Below are 14,313 nucleotides of genomic sequence, written 5' to 3' on the forward strand. Positions count from 1 at the left end.
ATGATTGATTGCTCTAAGTCTTTAAAGAATGATTTTTGAATTTGGATGGGGATTGTGTTAAATCTACATAGGAGTTTGGGTAGGATAGTAATTTTGACTATGTTGATTCTACCTACCCATGAGGATGGGATGTTCTTCCATTTCCCAAGATCCTCTTCAATTTCTTTCTGAAGTGTTTTGAAGTTTGCCTGGTATAAGTCCTTCACTTCCCTTGTATGGTTGATTCATAGGTACTTTATGTTTTTTGATACTATTTTAAATGGAGTTGTATTCTTAATCTCTCTCCTCTACTTTGTTATTTGTATAGAGAAATGCTACTGTCTTTTGTGTATTGACTTTGTAACCAGCCACTTTGCTGTATTGGTTTATTGTTTCTAGGAGTTTTATTATGGACTTTTTAGGGGTTTCCATGTATATCATCATGTCATCTGCAAAAAGAGATAGTTTTAATTCCTCTTTTCCTATTTGAATTCCTTTGATTTCCTTCTCTTGTCTGATTGCTATTGCTAGGACTTCTAAAACTATGTTGAATAAGAGTTGAGTGAGTGGACATCCTTGCCTTGTTTTTGACCTTAGTGGGAATGCTTTCAGTTTTTCACCATTAAAGATAATGTGGGCTTTTCATAGATAGCTGTAACTATCTTGAGAAAGGTTCCTTCCAGACCTATTTTGCTTAGTGTTTTCAACATGAATGGGTGTTGTATTTTGTCAAATGCCTTTTCTGCATTGATTGATATGATCATGTGGTTTTTGTCTTTTTTATTATTGATGTGGTGTATGATGTTGATTGATTTGCATATGTTGAATCAGCCTTGCATCCCTGGGATGAAAACCACTTTGTCATGATGTATAATCTTTTTGATGTAGTGCTGGATTCAGTTCGCTAAGATTTTGTTGAGTATTTTTGCGTCTATGTTCATTAGTGAGATTGGTCTGTAGTTTTCTTTCTTGATGATATCTTTGCCCTCTTTGGGAATCAGAGTGATATTAACTTCATAAAAGGAATTGGGGAGGATTCCTGTCTTTTAAATGGTTTGGAAGAGCCTGTGGATCAGTGGAAGTAATTCTTCTTGGAATGTTTATAGAATTCACCTGTAAAACCATCTGGGCCTGGAATTTTGTTCTTGGGGAGTTTCTTAATTACTATTTCAATTTTCTCCAACATGATTGGCCTGTTTAGGCTTTCTAAATACTCCTTTTCTAGTCTTGGAAGCTGGTATTTTTCCAAGAACCTATAATTTTCTTCTGGGTTCTCTAGCCTAACTGAGTATAGTTGTTCAGAATATGTCCTCATGATGTGTTGGATTTCTTAGGTTTCTGTTGTAATCTCTCCCTTTTCATTTGTGATCCTGCTTATTTGGGTGTTTTCCCTCTTTTTTTTTTTTTTTTTTTTTTGGTGAGTCTCGCCAGTGGTTTGTCTATTCTTTCAAAAAATCAACTCCTGGTTTCTTTAATTTTCTATATTATTTTTTTAGTTTCTATGTTGTTCATTTCTGCTCTGTTTTTTATTATTTAGTGTCTTATGGTTGTGTTTGGGTTTCTTTGTTGCTGTCGTTTTAGCTTTTCAAGATGGTCCTTTAAGTTACTAATTTTGTCGTTTTGCTCTTTCCTGACATAGGATTGTATTGTTATGAGTTTCCCCCTGATTACTGCTTTTGCTATGTCACACAAGTTTTGACAAGTTGTTTCTTCATTGTCGTTTGTCTCAAGGAATCTTTATTTCTTCCTTGAGTACCTCTTTGATCCAGCTGTTTTTGAGCAGCATGTTGTTTAATCTCCAGGTGTTGGATTTTCTCCATTGTTTTTTTTTTTTTTACAGTCAATTTTGACCTCTGTTGCATAGTGATCAGACAGGATGCTTCTAATGATCCTTACCTTTGTGATTTTATGCAGGTTATATTTGTATCCTAAGGCATGGTCTATTCTGGAGAAGGTTCCATGTGGACTTGAGAAGAATGTGTATTCTACTTTCTTGGGGTGGAGGGCCCTATATAAGTCCATTAGCCCTAGTTCTTCTAATTTTTCATTTAGGGCTCTTATTTCTTTGTTAGTTTTCTGTCTGGTGGATCTGTCCAGTGGTGATAGTGGAGTATTAAGATCTCCTACTACTATCACATTTTCTTTCATGTGTTTCTCCAGTTTTGCAAGCAGTAGCCATACATATTTTGCTGGCTCTGCATTAGGTGCATAGATCTTAACCAGTGTTAGCACTTCTTGTTCTAGTGTTACCCTGATCAGTAAGTAGTAACCTCTTTGTCTCTGATCACTTTCTTGAGGTTGAATGCAATTTGGTCTGATATAAGAATGGCCGTCCCTGATTTTTTAATTTTCATTGGCCTGGATAATTGATTTCTATCCTTTTATTCTAAGCCTGTGCCTATCTTGTACTTGTAGGTGTGTTTCTTGTAGGCAGCAAAAATCTGGTTTATGTTTTCTAATTCAGTTCTCTTTTATGTGTCTTTTAATGGGAGAGTTTAGTCCATTAACATTTAAGGAGATTATTGACAGAGAGGGCTGTTGTGCAGTTGTGTTGTTTAGGGTGGTTGTTACAATTGGGGGTTTGGATTGTGTAATTCATCTCTGAGTAGGTCATTTAGGATCGGTTTTGTTTGCGCAAATAGTGCAAGTTCATTTTTGTTTGAGAATGATTTTAGTCTTCCATCTCATATGAATGAGAGTTTTGCTGAATAGTAGACTCTAGGTTGAAAATTTCTTTTATTCAGTTGTTTAAATATGTCATTCCACTGTCTTCTTGCTTGAAGTATTTCATATGGAAGATGAAGTTTAATTCTAATGTTTCTTCCTTTGTATGTGAGGTTTTTTTTTTTCTCCCTTATTGCTTTAAGTAGGTTGCCTTTCTTTCTTTTTTTTTCTTACCATTTGAATTACTATGTGTCTTGGAGTTGGTTTGTTAGGGTCTATTTTGTTGGGGACTCTTTTCACCTCCTGGTTTTGCTCAGATGCGTCTTTCCAGAGGGTGGGAAAATTTTCGCTATTATCTCCCTGACTAATTGTTCTTCCCTTTTCTCTGTTTCCTCCCCTTTTGGTATACATACAATTCTTAGATTCTTTTGTATTTGTTCATTGAATACTGGACTTTTACTTCTAGTGCTTTACCTTCTATTTCTTTGTTGGCTTCTTCATTGTCTTTTGTTTGCAGTTTATCTTTGAGTTGTTCAATGTGATTCTCGAGCTGTGCGATTCTGCTCTTCTGGCTTTCTACAGTTTTACAAATTTCTTTTAATTCTGTTTGTATGGAGTCTTTCATATTTTGTAGGAATTCTTGTTTAAATTGGTTCATTTGTTCATCTATTGATTTATTGTAATCTCTGGCCAGTGTGTCTTTCATTTCTTATAGCATGGCTTGAAATTCTATTCTCATGGTTGCTTTTAGGTCTTCCTCTCTTGGGTCTGTGCATTTTGGTGGACTTGGAAACTTGTTCTGATTTCTCTCTATCTCCCCTGTTGTTTATGTTTTCCTTGGTTTACCAATCATTCTTTGTATTTATTGGTTTGGTTTGGAGTCCAGTGCCTTCAGGTTTCAGTCTGCTTTTGCCACCTGTGGCATGAGGCTGAGTCCCTTCTCAGGGGTGGCTCTATGTGAGTATGTTGAGTGATGTTGCTGAGTTTTGGACCTTCCCTTGTCCTCCAGTCAAGTCTGGTCAATTGCCACCCCCTTCCTGCCAGACAGTGTAGGTTCACTCTCTGGCCTGTCCCGGGAGCTCAAGGTTCCCTTGAATGGGGGTCTTCCACCCGCTCCAGTTGGCGACCTCCTCTGACTCACTCTGGCTTATTCCAGGAGCTCTTCTTTTCTTCTTATACACAAAATGGACAACAAATAATAGCTCCTCATCTGTTGGTAGTATGAATTTTAAAACTTGCATGAGTAAAAGACAATATGATTCTGAGCATAGTTTGTATAATCAACAAATCTATGCCCTACCTAGTTCAGTAACTATTATTTTATAACTATAAAATATATTTATAAGTATAAGGAAATAATACTATTATTAAAATTTTTGATCATTGATACTTAATATTAGTTTTTCTTATTAAAATGTTAGCTAAATCTTTAAAAAAAACTATAAATATATCTCTATTATAAATTTAGGTAGATTCATTTGTGGAGATAAATACTATTTTTTCCTGAAACAAATCCTAGGAATCACAGATTTTACAAGAAAAGAGGAAATGTATGGAAATGTAGGATGTATAAAGATTCTGAGCTGATCCTGAAGTGTTAACAGTACTTCTAAGTTATATTTTCTTTGACACACACATACACATATCCTAATCACTATTATATTTTACTTAAGAGATAGAACTTTCTGTGCTGAAATTTGTTAAAACCTTTGTCCTCCTCTGTGTGTATCTGTGTCTGTGTGTCTGTTTGTGTCTCAGTTCTTTTAAGATGGCACTTTTCCTTTATAAAGTTATAATAGTGATTTGAGGACCATATGGCCATCCTGTGTTTGGATAACCTTGAGGAGTGTAATGTAATGTAACAAAATGGCATACATCCTGGTACAGTTAAACTAATTCATTTTTAATGACTAAGAATGCTATGTCCAAATTTTAAATCATTTTTCAAAAATTATCAATAATAAGTACAAATGATTAAATATTATTTTATAAAAGAAAGTTTAAAAGTGCATTTTTTAATATTTTATCTCACAGATTTAACCAGGTTGTTCTTAATAACAATAAAGTGTTTTGTGAAGATAACAAGTGAGAGTGTGGCAAAATGAATCATAAGTGTTCTGTAAAATTAAATTTCTAAACTTAGGAGGCCATGGTAAGGCTTCCAGAATATAGAAGCTTAAAAGAACAGGGCAAGAAAAGTTATATAAATTATCTAAAAATGTAAGATGTAAAAAATGTAAAAAAAGATGGAAATATTTTGCTTTGTAGACTTGTACACTTTTCTTTAAGCATTTATTTTTGTAATTCAAAAATTTAGCCAGAATGTCTAATTTTGAATCTTCCCAATTTTTGCCTAAGAAAAATCATTTCTGCCTTCATTCTGCTTTTGCAATTTCTTTCCAGTTTAGGAACATGGTTTTCTTTTTTGTCTCTTGTTTCTCTTGTCTCACCTCCTTAGAGAAAAGGTGGTCAACCTAAATAAGTAATTTATGAAGAATATATATATATATACATATATATTATATATACATATTTAATACATATATATTATATATATGTATATATATACACACATATATATATATAATTTTGGGGCCACACCTAACAATGCTTGGGAGTTACTCCTGCTCTGCACTTGGGAATCACTCCTGGCAGTGCTTGGGGATCATATGGGATAATAGGAGTCAAAAATAAAAGGGAATCACCCTACCCATTGTATTATTGCTCTGACCCCCCAAAGAATACAATTTTATTTTAGAGTTGTTTTTTTTTTTAACAATGATTGATAAATGCTTTGAGGCCTCATATCATGCCAGGTTGTTGAAAGTAATATTTATTTGTATTCCCAAAGACCACCTGACCCAGATCTTATGAATATTTTTTACATACTAGAAAGTGGAGGCATCCAGAAGTTTGAAAACTTGCTCCAAGTATCCCAGCTTGGAGGATCCTGAGCTGGTTTTGAGTTTGCATTGTATACTGCCTCTGGGATTTGATTTGAGAACTGCTTTATAGCTGCTGCATATGATTTTTGCATATGATTTTTTTCAGGAAAATTGCACCTATAGCCACTCTTTCATCTCTTCTCTTATTTAACTTTTATTAAAGAAGTGTAGATGATTTCTTTTCTTCTTCAAGTTCATAAGGGTAAATCAGTATATCCTTCATATCGCTGATTCAGATTTTCGAAGTATTGATTCTTATTATTGCCTAGAGAGTGTATTTAAAACTTGTTATTTTTATTCCAACTGAAATCTCGCTTGTCTTGTCTCTCACATTTGACTTAATTTTGTTGACTTTTATTCTATGATTAAGCATTGCTACAAGACAGCATGTTTAGTTATACATGGTTTATCTGGGAGTGACCTAAATATATTTCTTCTAGAAAAAAAATTGAAATTTCTTTCTGTCTGTTTTGTCTGTTTGACTTTTAGGGTTTTTTTTTCCCCCACTTCATCCAAGTGGGCTGATTCAAATTCTGCTTTCTGGTCACTCCCTGTGGTGCTGAGGAAAACTTTTTGTGCCAGGTACTGAATTTTAAATGAGCAAAGCATTCACTCAGCCTACTTTGTAATCTCTCTGGTCCTGGAATCTCTTTCTGAGTGTCAGAAGGTAACATGGTCTTAAAACACAACAGGAAAACATCGATTGTGGGTTTTTGGCACTTTAGTGGTGGTGAAAGTAACTTTCTACACCAAAGACATAAATGTTAACACTATTTTAGATGTGTTTTACCTCAACCACAGTAACATTTTAAAAATAGTGAAAGATGAACCTCAGAGTTAGTCCAGGGGTTTAGGCACTCATCTTACATGTGACCAACTGAGATTCTATCCACAGCATTGTATCTGCTCCCCTGAGCACAGACAGGCAAGAGTGAAAATTGAGCAGAAAGCCAGGAGTAAACCCTGAACACAGCTGGGTTGTTCCCTTTCCCCCATGGTGTAAGAAAACAAAGTATAAGACCACGAAACACATCCATACAATGTTACTAATTATTACCTATTACCATGTTTAAATGTTATAACCTTTCTCCTTATTAGATACTTTTAGTTTCTAGATAAATTAATACTTTTAGTTTTTTAGCTATAGTTTTCAAGCTAAGATCAATTAATTGTGCTATGATCAATTAATTTATTACATAATATAAGTTATACCTTAAATTTTTGTCAGCATCTTTTAAATGTAGTCAACTAAATGTATGAGCAACAATCTGGCTGTTATGTTCTATAATTATTGCTGTCAGGATACTTTCAGCTAGAGATAGAATTGTTTCTGTATTTATCATTCTCTGTTCCTGCATATGTATTTGTCATTTGCAGCTGCGATTCATTTATTTTATAATACTGCAGCTAATCGTGTATGCGCTATTTGATTAAAAAAAAAACAACAACACTTTAACAAAACCAAAATAGCCAATGCAAAGGAAAAATGTAGTTAGATAACAACGTTAGAACTTTTTTTGGGAAGCATCATTGTAAAAGATTATGCATTGTATAGCTCTAAAAGCCAAATAGTAATTATGGTGGCATTATACTGTTGTCCATATTGTCCAAAACTACATTGGTAGACCAGAAAGAGAAAAGTGTATTATTTTTTGTTATCTTGTTTGATTTGGCCCTTTAGTGGTCAATATTACTAAATTGCCCTTTGGGTGGGAAGAAATTAGATTCTATCACACACCACTAAAGGTCTTTTTTCATAGTTGGGAGCTTTAGCATTCATGAGACTGATAATGCCATCCTAAAGTAAAGATAATTATGAATGCAATTACTAGTAATTTATGTCATCAATATAACATATAAATGGCTCATTCAATTAGAAATTTGCAAGACACTTATAAATGCTAAAAAAAACTCTAGGAGCTAAAGTAAACTTGATTTAAGATAGTGAAAATTAAGCTCTAGATCTTCATATTAAGTTTAATGCCAGATGTATTTCAATTAATTGAAATGTCTCATGAGCAGATGTCTCATGCTTTGGTGAAGGACCATCAAATCTAGATATAAGGACTCTTTGAATAGTAATTATATAGGTTAAGCCCAGTGTTATATGAATAAAAAATAATGTGAACTCAGCTTTGATGGGCACTTGAATAGATTTTTGTGATGTAAGAAAAAAGCCCTATCTTTTCTTCTGTACTCTAACAGAGGTGATTGGATTTGAAGAAATAAATATGGTTGTAATTGATGTTATCCTGAAGATTTTTCCTTGATTTTTCCTAGATCATCTCCTCTAACATTTATTTTGGGAAAGTGTTTTTGCCTTGTCCCTGAGGTCCTTATGGGACTCCCAATTTCACTCTACCTTTATGGCTGATCATAGGATGGATCATGTCCTGGGGTCTCTGTGTTGGTAAATTAGTGTGGAAAGGGTGATAGAAGTGAGACAAGTTATGTGTCTCACACAGTAAAATATGGTCACTAGGTTTCTCGCTGCTGTGCCACTAAATTGTGGATGAGGGAATTCTATCCTTGTTAACCCCCAAAGTGGTCAAAGTTAGTAGAGTCTTACTGCCTTTAACTTGGATAGAAAAGAAATTGAAAAGAGAGGATATAGTTTTGTCTGATTGAATCATGGAGTCCCCTGGAATCCCTGAGGCCAACCACATCCTTAGACAACCTAACTTCAATACTAATAATTCTTTTATTATTAAACTCTTTTGAATTGTTTTAATGCTGCAACAAACCAAACAATGTCATAAATTACTGAAAGCAGTTTGACTAATAAAACATTGCTTTGCTTAAGAAGTGGAAGTAGACCATTTATTCTGGCATCTGACAGCACTTCCTCAGTTACTGTAGTAAATTGGTAGGGTTCTGTGTACAATTCCCTTGTTAATTTGGAGATATCCCACAGAGAAATTCATGCTTACAGAAAAAGCAATGCTAAGAAATGATAGCAGCTATTCAAAGCACTAATGGTATGTTTAAGTATGTGTTCAGATTATTTCAAAGAGTAGGTTGCATTAGCTAATGATAAAAAGTAAATGAATTTTTATTGAATGCCATAAATTGCTGGTAGGACAAGCAGCATTGTCTAAGGTCATATTTCTTTTTCTTCTTCTTCTTCTTCTTCTTCTTCTTTTTGTTTTGGGGCAACACCTGGTGGTACTCAGAGATTACTCCTGTCTCTGCACTCAGAAATCATTCTGGCAGGCTCGAGAGATCATCTGGGTTGCCGGGAATCGAAATTAGGTCTATGCCAGGTCAGCCACATGCAAGGCAAATGCCCTACTGCTGTGTTATCTCTCTGGCCCCTAAGGTCATATTTCTAATAGTTCCTATATCAATAACATAGTTCTAATAGAAGAGCACCTAGTGGCTGAGTGTATAAATATATTAAAATGTGATGCTGGACAGTGTATGAAAATTGGGAAAACAGGGAATCTTTCTTGAAAACCAGGGTACAATGTGAATAGACTTGGGGGGGGGGGGTGCAAGAAAGGAATAATGTGTGTATTTAAAAAAAAATAAATACTGATTTTCAAGTACACAAAAATAAAAATTTGAGGTGATAAAGTGATAACAAATTCAAGATGATCAGGAATACTAGGCAAAAAATATATTTTAAAACATAGAAAGCTTACTTTAATTTATATCTAATAAGCTCATATAAGTAAGTCAAAAGCAAAATAATTTGACAGCAAGATAAGATGAAGAGTTGAATAGATATCTAAAAAAGAAGAAAATCAGAGGATTGGAAAAAAAATGGGGATATTGGAGATGTGAAATGCAACAAATAAACAGTATTGTACATTTTATGACTAAAACTCAATCATGAACAACCTTGCTATTGTGAAAAATAAAAGGAAAAGTCCAACAGTATTATGAACAACTATAACCACAGTGTTACTTGAAAAAATAAAGAATAAAAATAAAAAATAAAGTTCTTGAAAAAATGAAGAATAAAACCATGTGCATGTAAAACCAAATAATAAAGTATTTTGAAGTAATGAAATGAAAGTTTTTGACACAATACAGTAGAAAATGTGTTTGCTTTTCCCCATTTCAATCCTGTGATTGATTAGATTCAACCCCAATCAACCTCAAGGAAAGGTTGAAGGGCTGGAGATTTGAGTGCATCCATCATTGGGCAATGAGCTATTCATTCATGAACATATAACCAGTGAAAACTCAAAAGAATGGATTTAGGTGGAAGGCCTTCTCCCTAACTTGGCCTTGATAGGCCCCCAGCCTTCCCCTCTTCTGTCCCCATCCTCCAGGCCTTCTGGGGTGGCAGCTCAGGCGGCCAGAGAAGGACACCACAACGATGAACGGATGAACCTTGCCATTGCTCTTACTGCTGCTAGGTACGGGGCTATTTAGAAGTTATTTAGAATTATTTAAAAGTCGTGAGCTTGCTCAAGAAGAAAGACTCCCAAACGGGGGAGGAGCATGTGAGTGGGGCACGGTGCAAGGATATACTCACAGGGAAGGAATTTGATGTGAGAGCCAAATGTGTTATCAAAGCTACTGGTCCTTTCACGAATACTGTCCGCAAAATGGATGATCAGAATGTATCAGCTATCTGCCAGCCGAGTGCTGGGGTCCATATCGTCATGCCTGGCTACTATAGCCCTGAGAGTATGGGACTTCTTGATCCAGTGACCAGTGATGGACGGATTGTCTTCTTCTTACCCTGGGAAAAGATGACCATAACTGGAACTTCTGACACGCCAACAGATGTTACACACCATCCTATTCCTTCAGAGGATGATATCAACTTCATTTTGAATGAAGTACGAAATTACCTGAGTTGTGTGATGTAGAAGTGAGAAGAGGGAATGTCCTGGCTGCATGGAGTGGTATTCGTCCCCTTGTCACAGACCCCAAGTCAGCGGACACTCAGTCTATCTCCCTGAATCATATTGTGGACATCAGTGAGAGCGGTCTCATCACTATAGCAGGTGGAAAGTGGACAACATATCGGTCTATGGCAGAAGATACGATCAATGCTGCTATCAAGGCTCACAATTTGAAGGCAGGACCAAGTAAAACAGTTGGGCTCTTTCTTCAAGGGGGTAAAGATTGGAGCCCCACACTCTATATTAGGCTTGTGCAGGATTATGGACTTGAAAGTGAGGTGGCACAACATCTTGCTACCACTTATAGTGACAGAGCTTTTGAGGTGGCTAAAATGTCAAGTGTGACTGGGAAAAGATGGCCTGTTGTTGGAGTACGTCTTGTGTCAGAATTTCCCTACATTGAAGCGGAGGTAAAATACGGGATTAAGGAGTATGCCTGCACTGTAGTGGATATGATTTCACGGCGCACTCGCCTGGCCTTTCTGAATGTCCAAGCTGCAGAGGAAGCCCTCCTAGGATTGTTGAGCTCATGGGCAGAGAGCTGAATTGGGATGATGTTAAGAAACAGAAAGAACTTGAAACGGCCAGGGAAATTTCTATATTACGAAATGGGCTATCAAATCTTGCTCAGAACAGTTAACAGATCGCTCTGAAATCAGCCTCCAGGCTTCAGACATTGACAGGGTATAAGAAAAGATTTCATAAGGTTTGATGCAGACCAAAAGGGCTTTATTTACCATTGTTGATGTTCAGCGAGTTTTAGAGAGTATTGATCTCCAGATGGATGAAAATACACTACATGAAATTCTGAATGAGGTAGATTTGAACAAAAATGGACAGGTTGAACTTAATGAATTTTTGCAGTTGAGTGCTATTCAGAAAGGAAGAGTATCTGGAAGCCGGCTTGCTATTCTAATGAAAACAGCAGAAGAAAATCTCGATAAAGGAGTTCCTATTCCAGTGAATCAAAGTTGTGGAGGCTTGTGAGTCTGAGTAGTAAATCCACAGCCAGCAAACATAGGAACAACAAATCATGTAACCACTGGAGATGACTTACACCACTCCATGCTTGTGGATCTGTAGAGCTAGCTACCTTTTTCCTTCCTTCCTTCCTTCCTTCCTTCCTTCCTTCCTTCCTTCCTTCCTTCCTTCCTTCCTTCCTTCCTTCCTTCCTTCTTCCTTCCTTCCTTTTCCTTCCTTCCTTCCTTCCTTCCTTCCTTCCTTCCTTCCTTCTCTCTCTCTCTCTCTTTCTTTCTTTCTTTCTTTCTTTCTTTGGGCCACATCCGTTTGATGCTCCTGGCTAAGTGCTCAGGGACTTGGGGGGACCATATGGGACGCCGGGGGTTCGAACCTTGGTCCTTCCTTAGCTAGCGCTCGCAAGGCAGACACCTTACCTCTAGCGCCACCTCGCCGGCCCCTTTCTTTCTTTCTTTCTTTCTTTCTTTCTTTCTTTCTTTCTTTCTTTCTTTCTTTCTTTCTTTCTTTCTTTCTTTCTTTCTTTCTTTCTTTCTTTCTTTCTTTCTTTCTTTCTTTCTTCTTTCTTTCTTTCTTTCTTTCTTTCTTCTTTCTTTCTTTCTTTCTTTCTTTTTTCTTTCTTTCTTTCTTTCTTTCTTTCTTTCTTTCTTTCTTTCTTTCTTTCTTTCTTTCTTTCTATCTTTCTTTCTTTCTTTCTCTCTTTCTTTCTCTCTCTCTTCCTTCCTTTCTTTCTTCCTTTCTTTCTTTCTTTCTTTCTTTCTTTCTTTCTTTCTTTCTTTCTTTCTTTTTTCTTTCTTTCTTCCTTCCTTCCTTCCTTCCTTCCTTCCTTCCTTCCTTTCTTTCTTTCTTTTCTTTCTTTCTTTTTTTAAGAACACTGGGAAGCATTCCAAAATTTGAGGATGTTGGTGTACACTCTTGTTTTGGCAATTTAATCCAGTTTTAAAAAGTGGATTTTATTCTTTTTTTTTTCATTTTTAATACATTTGATTTAATAATGTTTTTACATTTACTTGGTGATTTGCTTTGACTGAAAAATCTCCATCTTTCCCCTTTTTAAAAGTATTGGGCTGGAGGAATAGCATAGTGGGTAGGACACTTGCTTGACACATGGCTGACACCAGGTTATATCTATGACAACCCACATGGTCCCCTTGAGAACCTTCAGGAGCCAATTTTCAATGCAGAGTCCTGGAGTAACTCCTGAACCATCATGGGATGTATCTAAAAAACAAAAACAAATTAATAAAAATAGATCAATAAATAAAATGCATTGTAAATCAATTCTGGGGCAGGATTTTTAAAAACAAACAATTGGGGGAAATTTTGTGACATGTAAGGGTTTGAAAAATAAAAGATTATAGATAGTGTTCTCCAAAGAAATTGAAGGGCAGTTGAGGTCACTTTAAGGAATACTTTAAGAAATACTAATAAATACTTCTGATACATCTGCCTTCTTCATATACAACAATGTTATACACAACTTTAGTTCTGGAGTGTAAAAGTGGAGATGGAATGAAGAGTTAGATCTGTTGATAGAAAAGTCTTCAGGAAACACTTGAAAGCATTGTCTAGACCCCCCACTGGTAGCACTGACATTTATAGGGAGTTTCACTTATAGTTCCATCTCAGAGATTCTTTTTGTTTCCTCCTACTCACTGCTGGTATTTGACTATTAAAGTTGCCAGGAAGATTGTTACTTTTATTATTTTAAAAACTTGCATTTATAGGACAAGTTGGATGTAATAGAATGGGACTAAATTTCTCAAATCTTTACAGAATAATCAGAATAAGGATTACAATACTGTATTGATTAAATGACAGTTCAACATTTCAGTCCCCAGTTCTTTGTTTTGGAACATTAGTATTTTCAGATAGGGCCTATTTACTTCTTCATTTGTGTAGAGTTATACAGTGTTCAGGTGATAGAAATAGACTTTAGCTTTTCTTTGGTTTTACTTATTTGTAAAAAAAGGTATAATCCTGTAACAATCAAGATCAAGTTTTTGTTCTTTTTGATTTTGTGTTTTGTTTTGGGCCACACCTAGTGACACTCATGGGTTACTCCTAGCTATGCACTCAGAAATTGTTCCTGGCTTGGGAGACCATATGGGATGCTGGGGATGAAACTGAGGTTTGTCCTGGATCAGCCACGTGAAAGGCAAATGCCCTACTGCTGCACTATCACTCTGGCCCCAAGAATATTTGTTTTTTTAAAAGCCTCTTTCCTTCTGCTAAACTCAGGGAAAGAGAAAAAGAAAACTGCACACATACTCCTCCTTGCCACACATACAGAGTATCACAAAACAAAAACAAGACTCAATCTGCATTAGATTTTAACAAATCATGTCCCAAATTTTAAGGGCCAATATACTATGCTTTTGCATTATATTGGTGGGGTTTTAATTAGCCATTTGAATATTTGTTAATTAAGTTTGATCTTATAAAGTGAAAATCCTTTATTTAAATGAAATACCTTTATTTTTGGCTTTCAAGATAACATTATAACAGTGGAGTGGTAGCACATTAGATAGGGCATTTGCCTTGCATTTGGCTGTCCTGGGTTCAATCCCTGGCATCCTATATGGTCACCCAGTTTCCTACAAGTGAATTCTGAACACATAGTCAACTCCTGAACACCACGAGGTGTGGACCAAAAGAAAAATAAGATGTGATTTTAAGTGTGATAAAAAAAATGTATCCCTTCATTTAATGGCAGGTATCAGTTGAGCAGATGAAAGGTTAAGCCTTTTGGTTTGTTTGTTTTTTGAACTGGTACATGAAGAACTTTTGCACATATTTACATTTCTATATACTGGGATTCATTTGACCCCTCATTCAAATATGATACGAGCCTGTATGTCTTATAAACAGTGGAAGTAAACTAACCT

General features: G+C 35.7%; 1 pseudogene; it reads left to right on the forward strand.

Moving 5' to 3' along the window:
- LOC126028302 (glycerol-3-phosphate dehydrogenase, mitochondrial-like) overlaps positions 1–11,524 on the forward strand; it is a 69,434-nt pseudogene extending 57,910 nt beyond the window's left edge.
- Positions 11,525–14,313: the final 2,789 nt, after the last annotated feature.

The sequence above is a fragment of the Suncus etruscus genome, chromosome 14 (genome assembly GCF_024139225.1).
Source record: "Suncus etruscus isolate mSunEtr1 chromosome 14, mSunEtr1.pri.cur, whole genome shotgun sequence".
Lineage (NCBI taxonomy): Eukaryota > Metazoa > Chordata > Mammalia > Eulipotyphla > Soricidae > Suncus > Suncus etruscus.